Genomic DNA, 17,758 nt, shown 5'->3' with positions numbered 1-17,758 from the left:
AAGTGAGCTAGGTGCCACATCCCTGGGGACTGAGTGAGCAGAGGTTACCTCTGTGCTACACAGCTGGCACGGTGTATTAGTCTAGACAATACAGAAAGGATCGGTGGCTCCTTCCAAAAGGCCTTGCATCATTTGAGTAACTCATGCTGATACCTCTTCGCACAGTTATCCTTACTGTGTTTTTGGTGGATTCTCTTGGGCATACAGGCATTTCCTCAACCTCGACCCTGTGACTTGGAAGTTGGAGGTGTGATAGGTATGATGCAGTCTTGGGTTCGGCTGGTAGTCCACCTACCTGGGTGCTGTTACTGTGGTGGCAGTGGCACAGAGCATGGGGCAGACCCCTGGAGAACTATCTATTAATGGTGGCCCCCTTTGGTGTTTTTGTACAGAGCATGGGGTTGCAGGGAAGGGGCTGGCAACTGCTTTTGCGTGGTTGTAGTGGGGGCTTGGGAGATTCGGGATGTTCACCAAAGGGTTCTAGTTACCTTTCCTTGGACGCCGGGCTGACCTTCCTCAGTCCCACGGCATCGGTCTGGTCCAGTGGAGACTGATTCTGATACGGCACTGCGTGCTGCGACATAAGGAATATTGCCTCCATTTCTGGGAAAGCTCTGACAAAAGACGCTGGAACATATCAAACAGAATGAGCTCATGAGCATGCAGCACTGAAAAACTTTGCGTCTGCCCTGCGTTTGATCCCCTCCGTTGGTTTTGTGTTGTAGACTTCAGCGTATGTCTTTGCTGGCTTCCCGCTGGTGTCTTCTATGTCATTTACTACCCCTTTGCTTCTCCTTTCAGTCTCCTGATTCTCAGATTTCAGTTTTTATTTGGATGCCATTGTTCCCCTCTGCTTGGGTATTTTCTCTGCCCTTTGGATTTTTCCCACAATGCTTGGCCCCTTTCCCGCCGTGCACCATGAACTCTGCTCCTGTTTCAGGAGGACAAGTCGGCGGAAGGGCTGGGTCACCTGTATTTGTTTGCCCTGCAAAGAATGGGAAGGCAGCCACTTTGCCCTGTACTTGACAGTGTGTGGGGCCAAAAACAGTCAGCGTCCAAAATGGTGGCCATTCAAACTTTAACAACAGAGGTGCAGTCTCTAAAACCAAGCATGCAGCCTTGCGTCAGTTGTTAGCCTCTCCAGAGACTGTCACCCTAGATCTCCCAATACCCAGCATGGCCAGTAAACATTTTCTGGAGACCCTAAAAGGGTCAAGGAATGTCTGGACGCATATTTGCTACAGTTTATGTTTAGACCCGATCATTTTACTCCCCCTTGCTCAAAGGTGGGATGACTGATCAGCCACATGTCAGGCAGCACCTTACCATGGGCCGCTCCCCTTACATTAGTGGCGGATCCTGCCTTGGATGATTTTGATTGAAGTTTGTTTCACCGCCTTTAAGGCTATGGTTCTAATATTTGATTCTGTGTGTTCCGCAGAGGAAGAGTAGGTTGAATTTCACCAATACTTCTTTTATGTGTTGGTTGGTCTACTTCTGTTGTGACAACTCACTAGTGAGTGGCTAGGGCGCACACATCTAACCGTATTTAGAAGTGGCCTTTGTGATGATATCAAGTGTGAGCTGGTGTCAAGAATGGCACTCTGTCAAGAGTGGCACAAGGTACCCAGGTAGGGTTTGGGTGGCTGTGCTGAGGTAAGGTAGCAAATAAGCACACACAGCAGGATGTTCAACAAGAAAGAAGAGTAGGAAACAGTAGCTGTGAGCCAAAAGGGGCAAAAGATACAAAGGTACAAACAAACTGGATTCCCTCTTGGGGTGTATGCTGAAATGGGAAAGAGTGTTCCACGAACCTTAGGAAACTCCAGCCTCCTGCACAGATTGCTATAACAGAGGCCCACGCTGTATGCTCATGGCTGGGAACAACAGCAGTGGGCGTCTGTAACACTGAAAACGCGACAAAGGAAGGGGAAGAGGTTGCCTGCTGGAAACCAACAGGCAAGCTCTGTACAAAGGGATTACATAAGACACATGAGAAGACAACAACAGAAATATCCAGCAAAAAGGAAGTCAATGAGCAATCTAGCAGAAGGAAATGAAGGAAAGGCAGTTAGACTGAAATAAATAACCTAAGGTGGAGTACAGAGGACTCAAGGAAGAGAACAAGGAGCAGCAGTCAGGAAAACAGAAGGGCTGCAAAGTAGGAAGCAGGTCTGCAGTCAAGAGTGGCACTAGGTGCAGGCAAACTGTATTGGACTGCGGAGGACTGTAATAGGCTCAAAGACAGGGAGTCCAGAAGAACAGGACAGAGAGAGATTAGTAGTAGGCGACAGAGAGCCCAAAAGAATAGGGCCGCTAGGTAGGGAGCCCAGAGGAGCAGGGCTGTAGGCAGCGGAGGGAGACAGGCTGCAAGGAAGGATCCCAAAGGACACGGGCTGGAGGCAGCAGAGGGAGCAGGCTGCAAGGAAGGAGCCCAGAGGACAAGGGCTGTAGGCAGTGAAGAAGTGCAGGCTGCAAGGAAGGGAGCCCAGGGAACAAGGGCTTGGAGACAGCAGAAGGTTGCAAGCTGCACGGTAGGGAGCCCAGAGGACAAGGGCTGTAGGCAGCCGGAGTGAGGCAGGCTGCAGGGCAGGGAGCCCAGAGGACAAGTACGGTAGGCAGCCGGAGTGAGGCAGGCTGCAGGGCAGGGAGCCCAGAGGACAAGGATTGTAGGCAGCCGGAGTGAGGCAGGCTGCAAGGCGGGCTGCAGAGGACTAGGACTGTAGGCAGCCGGAGTGAAGCAGGCTGCAGGGCAGGGAGCCCAGAGGACAAGGACGGTAAGGCAGCCGGAGTGAGGCAGGCTGCAGGGCAGGGAGCCCAGAGGACAAGGATTGTAGGCAGCCGGAGTGAGGCAGGCTGCAAGGCGGGCTGCAGAGGACTGTAATAGGCTGCACGGCAGGAAGCCCAGAAGACAAGGGCTGTAGGTAGAAGGCAGCGGAGCGTGATCGGCTGCAAGGCAGGGAGCCCGGAAAGGGCACTGGAACAAAACAGGATAATGCAGCAACAGCATACAAAGTAAAGGGTCAAGGCAAACAGGAGCGGGGAGAACTCAAGATGCAAGACACTGTGCTCCTGCAGGCAGCTGCTTATATACAGCCCTGCCCTGTTCTGAGGCAGGCTAATTGACAGCACCTGTAGCAGCACACCTGAAGACAATCTGCCTCCTCCCTCTCTGGTCCTGAGCAGGTGGAAGCAGCACTGGCCGCTAGGGCTTCTGGGGATTGTGGTCCCAATAACGATGAATGAGAATAGCCAGGAATTGAGGACTGCAGCCAGGTGCATTATGGTAAATGTAGTTAATTGAATAAAATAAGAAAGAACCAAAGTTGAGCAAATGGAAATAAAAGACCAAGGCGTGAAAAGGAGTTGTTCAAGGAGTATTAGGAGGATAAATGAGTACCAAATAGTCCATGATGGTTGCCAATGCGTGCGCCAGCGGCGCGGGCATGACAGTATGCCCCTCTCCATGCCCCTCTCCAGGCCCCCTGAAGACTGACCAACAAGAAGAGCACGTCCAAGGCCTGTCACACCGCGAGAGAGTCTTATACTAAAAAGGCACATCATGAAGCACCAAAAACTGTTTAATGCTGCAAGGTGAGAGTCTTGAAGGGAGGAGACATTACCAATGTTTCGAACCTTTGAGGTAGAATTCAGAAAAGACAACCTCTTAGGGACCAAATACCCAACAGTGCGTTCATGAACTGAGGAACTGTGGAGATGTGCTGCAGACTCCATGGCATATATTGCTTTGAAAGAAGTGGTCTTCCTTAGGACTGGCAATGGTACAGCGCTGAAAGGTGGAACCAGAGATTCAGCTGCATTGGTTGCTCTAGGACGGTCGTCCAAAGAGTCAGAAGCAGCAATGGCAACATGAAGATTTGCGACAGAGACTTCAGGAGTAACAAATTTTGCAGGAACACCATGAGTTGCAGGAAGATCAGGAATGGCAGTAGGAAGTTCAGATGCTGTAACAGCTGGAAGTATAGGTGTCACAGGAGCACCAGCCGACAGGGACGCAACTGAGACTGATGGCGTCGTGACTGGTAGTTTAGGTGCTGCAGAGGCACCAACAGCGTTGTGACTGGTAGTTTAGGTGCTGCAGAGGCACCAACAGGATCTACCGGAGCTGTAGCCTTAATAGGAGAACTTTTAACTGGCTTTGCAACAGGTACTGTCCTTGCAGGCAGAGAGGAAGGGGGTGCTTCTACTCCAGTAGGAGTGATCTGAGATGAGGCATCAGTAGCAGATTCAGGAGTACTAGCAGGGGGAGCAGCAGAGATTGGGCTAGCAGATCTTGTAACAAGTAGCATGGTGGATGTAGGACCAGGAAAGTGTAAGCCTTCCGAAGGCTGGCCTGCAAAGTCTTGTGTGCCCAAGTTGATACATGGATCTGGGGTACTGACAGTAAGCAAAGTTGGATTCCAGACAGGTACTGGGTATGTTTCAGGATCTGACTCCTGGTCAGGAGTGCCAATGTTCATAGAAGCAGAATACATCTCAGATCTGGTCACTTCAGTAGAGGCTGTAAGTGGGAGCAAAGGACTGACATCAAGGGCAAGAATGGAACAATCCTTTGACTCAGCGGAATGTCCAGTCAGATGATTACACTTGATCTTTGGTGTAATGGCCGTGTGAGCGATCTGGCCCACTGGAGGAGTCCATTCTTCACTATCTGAACGACAGCCTGTGTTACTGTGGCTAGTAAGTGAATGAACGGTGTCAAGCTTTAACTGGTATGTATATGCCAAGTTCAGGTCTTCCAACTGCTCTGTATAAGTCTGTATCCTCTTCTGTGTTACCAGTACAGGCCTTAATCTGTTAAACTCTAAAGACAGAATGTCGGGTGTTGGACATAGTGTCAGATGGTCTGGTAAATTGTGTCCCTTAGCTAGATTCTTATAATGCAGATAGACAAATTCATCATAGAGGTCTTCGGTTTGTCTTTTAAGGCTTAAGAGTTGTTCTTGTAACAGGTATGTTCCATTAGCCTGTTCTACAGCTTCAGAATCTGGTGCAGCAGAAAATTCGGGTGTTGCAATAGGAAGACTGACCTTAGAGTTATCATGGTTAGTAGTTACTGGGGAAGCATTAAGACAACCGATGGTCAGTATTGGTCTTTTGTACCCAGGACCAGCTGCACTAACCTCAGGATACTGAATGCCTTGTCCGGTTAAATTAGTGTTTACAGCAGTCAGGGGAGGTTGTGTAGCTTGCCAAGCTGATCTTGAGCATATCACTTTGGCAACAGTGTACTCTGGTTGAGAGTCTGCCACAATGAGTGCAATATCCTTGGCTGTAGCAGTGTTACGACATTGGTCCTGAGACAGGGTAGCCTGGGATAAAGGAATACAAGGTTCGTGTACCGGCTGAATGTCGAATGTAGTGTCAGAAGAAATGCCAGAAACTGCATGAGTGTTTTCCTCTGGTTGGGCTAACAAAATCTGCAGGAATTCATTTTCTTGCTGTAGCTCTTCTATAGATAGAGAATGTGGATCATAGTTGCAAATGTCATAGTAGTTACACATGGAAGGGTCAGCGAGCCAGTGAGTGTAGTACTGTGCTTGTAAACCTTTATTTGCTAGGGCGACCCTGTCCTTTAAACTAGGGTTTTTGTTTGCAGTCCTTAAGAAAACTTTAGCTTTTTGCAGAGGTTTCTTGAACCGAAAAGACAGCATCTTTGGTCTGTGTATGCCCTTCCTGCCTATGGAACAAGAATCTTTTTGGTCTTGCATTCTGTCAAGAATGGCACTCTGTCATGAGTGGCACAGGGTACCCAGGTGGCTGTGCTGAGGTAAGGTAGCAGATAAGCACACACAGCAGGAAGTTCGACAAGAAAGAAGAGTAGGAAACAGTAGCTGTGAGCCAAAAGGGGCAAAAGATACAAAGGTACAAACAAACTGGATTCCCTCTTGGGGTGTATGCTGAAATGGGAAAGAGTGTTCCACGAACCTTAGGAATCTCCACCCTTCTGCACAGATTGCTATAACAGAGGCCCACGCTGTATGCTCATGGCTGGGAACAACAGCAGTGGGTGTCTGTAACACTGAAAATGTGACAAGGGAAGCGGCAGAGGTTGCCTGCCGGAAACCAACAGGCAAGCTCTGTACAAAGGGATTACATAAAACACATGAGAAGACAAGAAGAGAAATATCCAGCGAAAAGGAAGTCAATGAGCAATCTAGCAGAAGGAAATGAAGGAAAGGTAGTTAGAATGAAATAAATAACCTAAGGTGGAGTACAGAGGACTCAAGGAAGAGAACAAGGAGCAGCAGTCAGGAAAACAGAAGGGCTGCAAAGTAGGAAGCAGGTCTGCAGTCAAGAGTGGCACTAGGTGCAGGCAAACTGTATTGGACTGCGGAGGACTGTAGTAGGCTGCAAGGCAGGGAGTCCAGAAGAACAGGACAGAGAGAGATTAGTAGTAGGCGACAGACAGAGAGCCCAAAATAATAGGGCCGCTAGGTAGGGAGCCCAGAGGAGCAGGGCTGTAGGCAGCGGAGGGAGACAGGCTGCAAGGAAGGATCCCAAAGGACACTGGCTGGAGGCAGCAGAGGGAGCAGGCTGCAAGGAAGGAGCAAAGAGGACAAGGGCTGTAGGCAGCGAAGAAGTGCAGGCTGCAAGGTAGGGAGCCCAGGGAACAAGGGCTTGGAGACAGCAGAAGGTTGCAAGCTGCACGGTAGGGAGCCCAGAGGACAAGGGCTGTAGGCAGCTGGAGTGAGGCAGGCTGCAGGGCAGGGAGCCCAGGGGACAAGTACGGTAGGCATCCGGAGTGAGGCAGGCTGCAGGGCAGGGAGCCCAGAGGACAAGAATTGTAGGCAGCCGGAGTGAGGCAGGCTGCAAGGCGGGCTGCAGAGGACTAGGACTGTAGGCAGCCAGAGTGAAGCAGGCTGCAGGGCAGGGAGCCCAGAGGACAAGAATTGTAGGCAGCCGGAGTGAGGCAGGCTGCAAGGCGGGCTGCAGAGGACTAGGACTGTAGGCAGCCGGAGTGAAGCAGGCTGCAGGGCAGGGAGCCCAGAGGACAAGGACGGTAGGCAGCCGGAGTGAGGCAGGCTGCAGGGCAGGGAGCCCAGAGGACAAGGATTGTAGGCAGCCGGAGTGAGGCAGGCTGCAAGGCGGGCTGCAGAGGACTGTAATAGGCTGCACGGCAGGAAGCCCAGAAGACAAGGGCTGTAGGTAGAAGGCAGCTGAGCGTGATCGGCTGCAAGGCAGGGAGCCCGGAAAGGGCACTGGAACAAAACAGGATAATACAGGAACAGCATACAAAGTAAAGGGTCATGGCAAACAGGAGCGGGGAGAACTCAAGATGCAAGACACTGTGCTCCTGCAGGCAGCTGCTTATATGCAGCTCTGCCTTGTTCTGAGGCAGGGTAATTGACAGCACCTGTAGCAGCACACCTGAAGACAATCTGCCTCCTCCCTCTCTGGTCCTGAGCAGGTGGAAGCAGCACCGGCCGCTAGGGCTTCTGGGGATTGTGGTCCCAATAACGATGAATGAGAATAGCCAGGAATTGAGGACTGCGGCCAGGAGCATTATGGTAAATGTAGTTAATTGAATAAAATGAGAAAGAACCGAAGTTGAGCAAATGGAAATAAAAGACCAAGGCGTGAAAAGGAGTTGTTCAAGGAGTATTAGGAGGATAAATGAGTACCAAGTAGTCCATGATGGTTGCCAATGCGTGCGCCAGCGGCGCGGGAATGACAGCTGGCCCATTGCACACGACCTACCACTAGGTCAGCCATGATGGATCTGGTACTCGAGTTGGATTATAGATTATGGGAAAGACAGACAGAGAAGAAAAAGGGCACCACTTACGTCCAGCGGCCTTTGCTTGTACCCCAAGTTAGTGGTTCCCGCGGGGGTGGGGGGGCCCTGGCTCCTCTACAGGAAGAACCTATGTCGTTTGGAGTATCTCATGGTTCACTCTCAGATGAAGAGAGATGCTGAAGAAGGGTCTTGGGCCTATGTCTCTATTGTGAAGGCAAAGGTTATTTAATTAAACAGTGCCCATTGCTCCCTTCTTGACCGCAGCTGGGAAATAATTAGACCCAGTTCCTTTACAGCAGGGGGACACTGGACTACACATACGCTTTCTCCCTCAGACCTTTGTGTGTCTTACTGCTCCTCCAGAGGACGTTGTCAGGTGTCTACAAGCGCCCCTTGGTGGGCTTCTGTTCGGTTTTGGTGCCTGCATTGAAGGGAGGCCCAACACATTATTAGGGCGTTCTAGACATATTTTTGAAGCTAAATGAGTGTCCATTTCCTCCCCATAGTGGATGCGATTGCCGTATCGATTTAGCGCCTGATGCTTTGCTTCCCTTTGGTGGCATGTTCACTGTGTCCGAAGTTGAAAAAAAAGAGTTTTCAGAGAATATCCTGAATATCCTGATAAACATTTGGCTCAGCCTTGATTGTGCCCTCCTGTTCCCTGGCAAGGGCTTTGTTATTTATTCCTGCCCAAGAAGACCAGGGAGCTTAGTCCTTGCATTGACTTAAGAGGTTCTCAACAGACATACCATTAGGGGCAGTTATGCTATACCCTTGATTGCTCATATACTCGAGAGCATAAAACAAGCCATCATGTTCATAAATATCTCAAAGGACTTATAAACTGGTCAGAAATTAGGCAGGTGACAAACAGAAGACAGCTTGTTGCATCCCCCTTGGCCTCTTTGAGCATTACGTTATGCCTTTTGGGATGACAAAGGTTCCTGCCATAGTCCAACGGTCCATGGATTCCGTTTTTTTCGGATTTGCTCAACTTATGTGTCATCGTCTATCTGTCCCCATAACAGATAACAACGCATGTTCATGATATGACATGATATGGCATTTATAACGCACATATACACAATTGCTTCAAGGCGCGACGAGGCAAGAGAGGGGAACAGAGGGACGACAGAGACAATGATCTTACTAGGCCAGGTGACATTGAGATTGCGCAAGTGCAGGGAATGCATGCTCAAGCGACTGTGGGATCATGCAGTGCCTGTTCAACTAGAAAAACATTTATTTCGAACAAGATAGCCTCAAGTACTTAGGGTTTGTTTTATCCGTTTAGGGCAGGGCTCTGCAACATTTGGCTCTCCAGATGCTTTGGGCTACAAATCCCATAATTCCGAACCAGCAAAGTGAATACCCAGATATTATGGGAATTGTAGTCCAAAACATCTGGAGAGCCAAAGTTTGCAGACCTCATGCTTCAGGCATAGCAATTGATGCTAAAAAGGTGTTCACTGTCTTGGATTGGACATTTCCATCCCCCATAAAAGGGGTGTAGTGTTTTTTAATGTTTTCCAATTTTTATTGGAAATGTATCGCAACCTTATGTCCCCAGTAATACGACTCCAAAGACATTCCCTTTATCTGGGATAAAGACATGTAGACAGCCTTTGTGGCTCTCGGGAAGGTGTTTATCACCACTCCAGCCTTGGCTCTCCCAAATATCACCAGGCCTTTCATCCTGGAAACGGACTCCCCTACTCTGCCTTAAGGGCAGTCTTGTTCCAGACTGAAACAGATGACCTAGAAGACCCTATTTTCACTATCCGTCTCAACACACATTCTGTGAGCGCCACAATTCAATGAAGGAGGCCTTCAGAGAATGGAGGCACCTCCTCTTAGGTTCTCATTCTGATAGAGAAATGAGAACCAACCCTGGACACCTAAAGTCGCTTAGAAACGTGGTCGGTCGCAACAGCAGCCACGCTGGATGTACCTTCATGTTTGTCCAATATCCTTTCTCTGTGACATTCACAACTGTTACTCTAAATAGAACCAGGGAGGCTCTTTCACGACACTACCACCAGTATTTGTCAATCATCAATTCGTTTTGCCTCCTCGCTGTTTCAAAGCCATGATCGCATTTTTTTTTAATATGGGCCGGAAGACTGTTGGACCCCGCTCATACGCACGCACTCAGGCCTACAAATGACACGGAGCCAAATCCGCGGTGAACCAACTTTATTCACCTCCAAACTCCAACTGCCGTCCCCTCCCTCCAGCCCCTCCCTTTCCGTCTTTCCTCCCGCTCTTTCTCCTTGGCTGCCCTTAAAGGGGCAGTGTCTTTTTTATTCATGTGTAACACCTCCCCCGTACTTATCATGACAGTCCAGCTACATCTGTTCGATGAGCCTCACCGGTTTCTTTATCGTCCTCGGGGGTCTCCCTGGTGATTCTCGGCTCTCGCCGCTTGACTCTATTGGGGGTTCCGTTTCCTCTTCCTCATTGAGGCTCTCGTCGGGTATCTCTGGTGGTTCAGGTTCTTCCAGATATAGCTTCTTGAAGAATGAGGAGTTACGGGTAATGTCCCCTAGTTCTCCAGTTGCCGTGACCATGGGCCCTTTGATGGCTGTGATGATTCTTGGCTCTGGATGGTATCGAGTATCCGTTTTCTTGCGCTGTGTTTGTCGGACCAGTACTGTTTGTCCAACTTCCAGCTGTTGTTCCTTTGCTCTCCTTCTTGTGTCAGCCCATTGCTTGGCTTTCCTTCGTTTCTCAGCGTCGCGTTCCCTGATGGCTAGGTCTTCTTCCGGTGTGTAGTCCTCCCATCGTGGGATACGCGTCCTGGGTTGGTATCTCACCATGAGTTCAGCGGGTGGCTTTGCAGTTGCGTCATGTTGAGTGTTCCGGTAGCTTCGGAGCATGCTGCAGATGGCTTTCGGATGGGGTGTCTGTTCCGCTACTGCCTTTTGTCGGGTCAATTTGATCGTGGCCACAAACCGTTCGACCATCCCATTGGCTTGGGGCCAGAGTGGTGTGATTTTTTGATGGGAGAAGCCTAGGTGCTTTGCAAAGTTTGCGAATTCCCGTCCCTGGAAAGGGGACCCGTTGTCAGTCTTCACGACATTGGGGATGCCCCATTCGCTGAAAAGTTCATCCACTATGGGTGCATTGTCAGTGAAGGATGTCGAGGGTGTTTGCTTAACAAACGGGAATCTTGAGTACTCATCTATTATTACTAATAGATACCCTCCCTCTTCTACGGGTCCATAAAAGTCCATTGCGACCTTTTGCCAGGGTGTCGTTGGGAGCGTGGTGAGTTGGAGGGGGTTTGGGTTTGGTCCTTGGGCTGCCAGTTGGCAGGGTCTGCAGTGTCTGAGCATGTCCTCCACTATCATGTCCATATATGGGAACCAGACATAGTTCCTGAGGAACCTTTTTGTGTTGTCTATTCCCCTGTGTCCTTCGTGTGCCAGCGTTGCTAGTGTCTTTCTTAGGTCTCTTGGTGCTACTAACCTCTTTCCTCGTAGTAGCAGCCCTTGGTCAGTTGCTATAAGTTCATCTTTTACTTTGGCTAGCCGGTCCAATTCTTTCTGGTCTACACCTCCTTCTTCAGTTCTGCTTGAGTGGCGTTCTCTCCATTTGTTGGAGCGAGTGAGTGTGATAGCGGCCATGATCGTTGGGTCGGCTTTGCTCCTTTCCTCGAACGTCGTGGTCGAGATGGTGGGCGGCATGGCATTTGACGATAGGTACAAGACATATTCAGTGGCCTCATGTGCCAAAGTGTCATCTTTGTCCTGTAGGGGGTGTCTGGATAAATAGTCCGCTGGGTTTGCGTCTCCTCCTGGTTTATGGATAATGGTGTAATCGTATTCCTGTAGTCTTATCCCCCATCGCTCTATGCGGGGTGGCATCTTCGTCCTGGGGTTCCCAAAGATAGATAGGAGGGCTTGGTGGTCTGTCACTAGGGTAAATTTCCGGCCAATGATGAAGTGGTGGTACTTTTCACACGCCCATACCGCGGCCAGGCTTTCTCTCTCTGCTTGAGAGTAGGCTTTTTCCGTGTGTGACAGGGCTCGGCTGGCGTAGGCAACTATTGCATGGTGGCCGTTGTCTGCAGAGTCAGTTTGTGCTAGGATGGCTCCCAGCCCCACCGGGCCCGCATCAACTGTGATGATGGTGTGCCAGTTTGGATCAAAATATGCCAGTTGTTTGTTGTTGGTAATTCCCTCTTTTATCGCTATGAATGCCTCCTGGCAGGGTGCGTCCCATATGAACGGTTGGTTCTTCTTCAGGAGGTTGCGGAGCGGGTCAGTCGTTGTGGCGTAGTTCGGAAGGTATCGCGCACAATATCCCGCCATTCCCAATAGCGAGCGTAACTCTGCTGTGTTCGTCGGCGCTCGAAGATCAGTGATGGCCTTTATTTTGTCCGGGTCTGCAGATATTCCGTTGTTTGAGAATGTGTGTCCGAAAAATTTGAGACTTGTTCTGTTAATGACGCACTTGCACGCATTCAGTGTTAGCCCTGCATCTTGTAGGATGGAGCAGATGTTTCTGAGAGCCCTATCGTGCTGGTCTTGATCTTTCCCAAATATCAGGATGTCATCACTGTAGTTTAATGCATTCGTCTCTGATGCTATGAGACGCCTGATGGTCTCTTGGAATATTTCCGCGGCAGATGAGATGCCGAAATTTAATCTTTTATATCGGAACAGGCCGTCATGCGTCGCAAATGTGGTTATGGGCCGTGATTCTGGATCCAGGACGAGATGATGGTAGCCCTGGTTGAGGTCAAGTTTTGAGAAAAATCTCGCCTGGTTTAACCTGATTAGCATGTCCTCCAATCCTGGTCCTGGATGCCTTTCTCTCTGGATGGCGGTATTTGGGATGCGCATGTCTACGCATATGCGAAGGCGACCATTGTCCTTGGGGACAATTACTATTGGTGACACCCAGGGTGTTGGCCCTTCCGCTTTCTCTATGATGTCATTCCGGAGGAGAAGTTGTATTTCCTTTGATACTTGTTCCTGGAGGTGGAAACCCACTTTCCGTGGGTGTTGTGGAACTGGCCTGACATTTTTGTCTATGTGTAGTTTGATGCATGGCCCTTTTAACATTCCTACTCCTTCGAACAGTTTGGGGAAAGTGTTCTTGAGTTCCCTTTTTGCCAACGGTCTGTCTATCATTGCCCTGACGGATTCGCATGGTAGTGGTAGTCCTTCAATGACCTCCGACTGGTCATAATGTAGGTCAATCAGGGCAAGTGCGTTAGCTGTCCTGTAACTGAGAAGGCAGCGGCCAATAGCTGGGCTTCTTATCACATGTATCGTGGCGGTTGCTGTGATGTCTCTGTGCCATAGATCGCATTGAAATTTCCCTTTTGATGTCATGGGTTGGGCTGCTCCCCATTGGAAGATGTGTGTCTTAGACTCTTGGATGGGGTATGCCGAAGCTATTTCACGATAAATGTCTTCATTCATGACGTTTACCGTTGCTCCTGTGTCAACGATAAATCTGTTTTGGGCTCTTCCCATTTGAATTGTTACTCTGGGAGCCGCAGTGTCCTCCTCCTCCACACTGAGAAGGCATACATACTCTCGGTCGTAGCCGTCTTGCAGGTATTGAGACTGTTCATTTCCACCTGGTGGATAATGTGGTGGGGCGTAGGGGTATGGCTCCCTGTCGCGCTCCCGGATGTCTGGTGCTTCCGCTTTGCGGTTGTCTTCGCGTTCTAGTTCCCGCATGAAGTCATCCTGATAGGCATCATATAGTTCGTGGTCTTTCCTGTCCGGTTCAATCTGAAGTCCCTCCAGAGCTCTCACTGTGTTTGGGCGTTGATATGATGGCGCGAGAGGTACGTTCCTATCCACTTGGTGGTGCTGTTCTTTATGTGCGTCCATCATGCGAGGGGCAGGTCGTGGGCGTGTTGATCCCCCTTCCGGTAGTAGTTCCTTGCACATCACTTGGAAGTGGTTCTCCATTCCGCATCTCATGCACCGTTGCCCGATGGCGGGGCACGGTCCTCTGTGTGGATATTCGAATCCACAGCGATAGCATTGGCAGTCACCCTGTGCTCGTTGTGTCGGGTACCTCTGGTTGGTCCTTGGTTGTGGGTTTGGCTGGCGGGCATAGGGATGTATTGCGGCTATAGTTTCTCCCTTTTTTGGGTTCTCAATGGCTGCTGCCTGAATGTCCACTCTTTCGTAGACCCTGGCTAGGTCTAGCACTTCTTTTAGAGATAAGGGTTTCTTGAGGAGGTGCTTCCGGAACATCGAGGATACACACCCTTCTATAATGCGTAATCTAATGGCTTCTTCATCATTAAAGTTAGCAAAGTCACATTTGGATATTTTCCTTTGGAGACGTATTACGAACTCCCCTATTGATTCGTGAGGTAGCTGGCCACATTGGTTGAAAGTGTATCTTTCATAGTCCCGGTTAGGTGAGATGACCAGCTTTTCGTTAATGGCTTGCAGGAGTCTTGCATATGTGGTGCGATCTTGTGGAGGGATTGTGCGTATTATGTTTTTGATTTCTCTCCCTGCGACATTTGCAAATATGCTCAGTATGTTGGGAGGTTCTTGCGTGCCAATGGCACCTACGAAGTCGTCAAATTCCTCCATCCATTCTTCCCATCTTTGCCCCTGGTCATGGTGTGGGTTTAACGTGAACGGGGCAGGTCTCCTCATTAGGCTTGCATGAGAGGAGGGAGCTCCCGGTGGTGGTGGTGGTGGTGCATTAGGGTCTGCCGCGTCTGCAGATGACATGGTGGTGTCGCTTGGTGGTCCTACGTCCACTGAGGTGGTGTGCGTGTGTTGTCACCTGGTTGTGGGTTTTCTTGGTGTGCAGCATGGAGTGCTGCGTCGCAGATGCTCGGGGTGCCCTAGTAGGCTTTTGCACAATGGCTCTCTTGTTCTGCTGCGGTGTAGGTTCGCGTGTTGGGGCACGCTGTTCACCTTCTGCTTCTTGTGTGCAGAACGGCACTCTGGCAAATGTCACCTTTAGGTGTGTTTACTGATGTGTCACGTGGGTGGGAGACTCGGGGTTCCCCTTTGCAAATGTCACCTTTAGGTGTGTTTACTGATGTGTCACGTGGGTGGGAGACTCGGGGTTCCCCTTTGCAAGTGTCACCTTTAGGTGTTTTTACTGATGTGTCACGTGGGTGGGAGACTCAGGGTTCCCCTTTTGCTACCCCTTTCCGACACCTTACTTGAAGGGTGGATGCCGCGAGCCTGCGGGTCTCCTCTTCCGTGACGTGTGGGCCTGCTGTATTCCCTCGTGGTCTCCTTCTTCTTGTGGGCCTCTTCTGGCTCGCGGGCTCTTCTCGTTGTTGGCGTCCGCGGTCCTCTTCCTGCCGAGGGGGCGCGGGACCTCCTCTGCTGGGCGCTGCGGTCCTGGGCTCACGGGCCCTACGATCTCCCGGTCGGCTGGGCTGCTGTCGGCGGGCTTCCGCCGCCGGGCACTTCGGTCTCGGGCGCACGGGCCCCTCGATCACCTGGTCGGCTGGTCAGCTGCTGGTAGGCCTCCGCTGCTGGTAGGCCTCCGCTGCTGGGCTCTACGCTGCTGGGCTCTTCAGTCGTGGGCGTATGGGCCTCTCGATCTTCCGGTCGGCTGGTCTGTAGCTGGCAGTCCTCCGCTGCCGGGCTCCTCACTGCCGGGCTCTCCAGTCTTGGGCGCACGGGCCCCCCCGATCTTCTGGTCGGCTGGTTCTCACTGCCGGGCTCTCCAGTCTTGGGCGCACGGGCCCCCCGATCTTCCGGTCGGCGGGTCTGCTGCTGGCAGGCCACCACTGCTGAGCTCCACACTGCTGGGCTCTCCGGTCCTGATACGCTGCAGGGCACACGGGCCCACCGGGTCTGCTGGGCTCACGAGCCCTCCTTAACTGCTGGGCACACGGGCCCTCCCTGAACGCTGCTGGGCGCGCAAGCCCTCCTCACACTGCTGGGCTCACAGGCCCTCCAAACTGCTGCCGGCACGCAAAGGGTCGTATCGGCTTCGTCGCCAGTGTTGGACCCCGCTCATACGCACGCACTCAGGCCTACAAATGACACGGAGCCAAATCCGCGGTGAACCAACTTTATTCACCTCCAAACTCCAACTGCCGTCCCCTCCCTCCAGCCCCTCCATTTCCGTCTTTCCTCCCGCTCTTTCTCCTTGGCTGCCCTTAAAGGGGCAGTGTCTTTTTTATTCATGTGTAACAAAGACAAGTAGTGTCATTTCTGCCGACCTTATGTCCAAACCAGACGCTACCCTGTAACAGAATGTATATTTCATGAAACATTATCTGGCGATACCCACTTGTTCTCTCCACCGCATAGCACTCGGGGTCACCCATGATGGACGCATAGCCGATTGCAGAGGAGTGTCAGCCACAGAGACTGTCTTGCTAGCTTTGGTGGCTCTGTCTTAAATCCAATGTAAATGCCACCGTAGCCGGTTGCTCTCTATGCACCCAAACAAAAATGCATGAGCCCGTTCTGCTGGTCTCTTATGACTCTTAGGACTGGCTCCAGTGCCGTGGTTGTTGGTATCTACAGACTTTATAAGTGATCTTCCTCCACCCGCAGGACACCCCCCAAACTTTCGTGGCACGCCATTTTGTCCCCTTTCAGGGGCCCCTTTCCTTTAGATGTCATGCCCGTGTCCCCACCCCCACACTCTGTTTCCAGATGTACATTGGTACAGGGTTCATTTATTAATATATCGCGAACATTTTAATACACACTTTCTTTGTGGCAACAGTGCCATCTGGTGTTTATTTAGAAATATGCAAAAAATTGACCTTATTGTCATTAAAAACAATGTCGTCACGCGCTCGCGGGCCGCGGCAAAGGAGTGTGTGCCTTCCTAGCATGGAAGGCAGAGGCGTTGCTGTGGGGGTGGGGTGGCGGCGGGGGTTTAGGGGCCTATAGCCCCGGGTCTTTTGGTTGTAGCCCCGGATAAAATGTCAGGGACTACAACCAAAAGGCTAGCCATCCCCGAGTCCCGACAATCCCGACATTAGTGTAGCTCCGGATCTTCTCAAGACCTAGCAACATCCCTGGTGAAGCCACCACATTTAAAGTATTTTGGGGGTGGGGGGAAGGGGCACACAGGGCTAGAGGTATATAAGCAGTGCTGGTCAATGGGCCGGCTCTATGTCCGAGATCCGGCATCAGATGTATGGACAGATCTCGGTCCCTGCCTGCCTCAGCCCGGACCAGGCTATACCGAGCCCAGCTTTGCCGAGGGAAGCTGGGAGCTCGGTGATCTGTGCTCCTTTCACCGGCCATCATTCGCGAGTCCGCAGTCTCTACTCGCTGCCCCTGTTTTCTTTCTTCTGGCCTGAAAAGGGCACCATGGGAATCAATGGGCCATGAATATAAGTGAGAGGACATCTCTGTTGAAAGCAGGCTTTCTACATGCTGGGCACGCTATTGTTTTCCAAATGTGCATTTTACCCTTCCATAGAAAAAGTAATTTCCAAACTGAAAAATGCTGCTTGCATTCACTATTTTTATTAAATGTTATTTTCATGTTGGACTATCACACATACTCTGTAATCTGTTTGCCTCTTTGTGAATTTTTTCAGGTTATATTTATAAAGATTTTATATGCTTGTCAAACTGGTTAATCACAAACAAATTCTTCTGTTGTGCTGGCAGAAGTCATTAGGAAATTATGCTGTGGGTTCGTGTGTGCAAACTTTTGATTTTAACTACAGGGGCAGAAACCCCCTCTCCCCCCACCCAGCGGCGTACCAAGCAGGGGGCGGCAAACTGTCCCCCCAGAGGCTCTTTTGACAGCCAGACCGGGACATTTCTCAGTGGGACACCTCTCCCGTTAGGTACATCAGTGAGGGTGCCCAACGGAAAAGGAGTCCCGCTGGCAGGACAATGTGTGCTGAGCAAGTCCTGCTCAGCACGCTCATTGTCCTGGCAGCAGGACACCAAACCCTTTCAGAACGGGAGAGGTGTCCCACTGCCAGGACAATGTCCCAAGGAGCTCCGGGCATCAGAGGGGCTCTCACGTTGGTATGTGTAAACAGCGCATTCCAATGTG

Source organism: Ambystoma mexicanum, chromosome 1p (genome assembly GCF_040938575.1).
Source record: "Ambystoma mexicanum isolate Mex_15411 chromosome 1p, UKY_AmexF1_1, whole genome shotgun sequence".
Lineage (NCBI taxonomy): Eukaryota > Metazoa > Chordata > Amphibia > Caudata > Ambystomatidae > Ambystoma > Ambystoma mexicanum.
Note: the sequence above shows the minus strand (reverse complement) of the source record.